The sequence below is a fragment of the Lissotriton helveticus genome, chromosome 4_1, assembly GCF_964261635.1.
Source record: "Lissotriton helveticus chromosome 4_1, aLisHel1.1, whole genome shotgun sequence".
Classification (NCBI taxonomy): domain Eukaryota; kingdom Metazoa; phylum Chordata; class Amphibia; order Caudata; family Salamandridae; genus Lissotriton; species Lissotriton helveticus.
In genome coordinates, this window is record NC_136063.1 from 1,857,850,862 (window position 1) to 1,857,852,710 (window position 1,849).

Consider the following 1,849-nt stretch of genomic DNA (forward strand, 5'->3'; position numbering starts at 1 on the left):
TAATTTGAATCTCAATCCACCAGCTCCTTTAGGCCAATTGTCTCCTTTGCAGACTTTCTTAGTCTTTGGTTCTACTGTGTTATGCTCCACTCTCCAAGCTCTTTTTCTTGTGCTTTTTCTTAATGGAGTTTCATCTGCACTTTCATCAGTTTCACTTTCAGTATCTTCAACTGTATCATTGATTATGATTTCCACAATGTCTTTGTCTTCATCAGATTCAGCTTTCTCTTCTGTTACTCTGTTAGGAACACCTTCATAACTGGTACTTGGAATCTCATCCTTATCGTGAGTTACTTCCTCTTCCCCAGTCTCAGGATTTCCGTTCCTGCGTTCAGAGTTTCCAGATTGCTTTTCAGTTTTCTCTTTTTCAGCAGCTTTCTCTTCACTTTCTCTTGCGTCTATACTGGTGTCTGTCTTTACCGATTCTCGATTCTCGATCTTCAGGTTGATCTTCTGAATCTGGTATTTCCACAATCTCCCTTTCATCTTCACCTTCAGACGAAGAACTGGCTTCTGATACTTCCAGATGTCGACGTTCCTGTCGATCTTCAGTATCTGGATTCTTTTCTGGTTCAGCTTCAGAATCAGAGTCAGTTGTACTTTCACCGTCGTATGAGTATTCAGGTTCAGGCACACGGATGGTGTGACTAGCATGAACCCACCTTTTGGGTCCAGCACACTTAACTGCAGTAGTACTGACCAAGATAACTTGACGTGGTCTTTGCCACCTTGGTACCAAACAATTCCTTCTGCGGTGGACTTTCACTCGTACCCAGTCTCCAGGGACTAGATCATGAGCTGGATTTTTCTCTTTGGAATTTGATTCAGTTCCCCCTGGTGGAGCACAGAAGTTACCACATTGGACAGATTTTTGCAGTAATCCAGTATGATGTCATCATTAATTGTCAATAACTTATCAGCTGGTACATAGGCCTGTCTCATCACCCTGCCCATCAACATTTCATGTGGACTCATTCCAGTTTTCCTGTCAGGTATGCTTCTCAGTGTCATTAAGACAAGTGGCAAAGCATCAGGCTACTTTAGTTCTGTTGCTAAACACATTTTTGCAATTCTGTTTTTAATTGTTTCATTCACCTGCTCTACCACTCCTGAAGCCTCAGGTCTGTAAGCACAATGCAGCTTCTGGCGAATGTCCAGAACTTTACAGATCATCTGCATAAGTTCATTTTGGAAATGGGGGCCTCGGTCTGACTCAATCGTCACCGGGAACCAGAACCATGGTATTATCTCACGCAAGAACAGTTTAGCAACAGTTAATCCATCGTTTCTTCGCATGGGGAAAGCTTCCACCCATCAAGAGAACAAACAGATTATCACAAGAACATATCTGAGTCTGTTGGATGGAGGCAGCTCAACAAAATCCAACTGAACTCTTGTAAATGGACCACCCTCCCGTCCTATGGTTCCCAAACTTACAACAGTTCTTCTGTTTGGATTAAATTGTTGGCAGACTAAGCATCCTTGACACAAACTTTCAGCAATCATTCTGAATTTAGGATTATACCAAGTCTGTCTAAAGAGAAAAATCATAGCATCTCTACCGATGTGGGCTTGACCATGGTACATTCGGGCCATATCTGAAATCATGCTATTGGGCATTACTGGTCTTTCATCTTTGTAAACCCAAATTTCATCTTCCTCCCTTTGTCTGCATCCTGATTTTAGCCAGATATCTTTTTCCTCTGCTTCTGCCTCTTCCTGCATCTGTTTCACTTCCTGCCAAGTCTCAACTACAGTGGTTAGCATTAAAGGACTCAGAACATGTTCTTAGATATTTTCTCGATTGATTGAAATTTGATTCTTTGCACAATGTTTCGCAATTGCATCT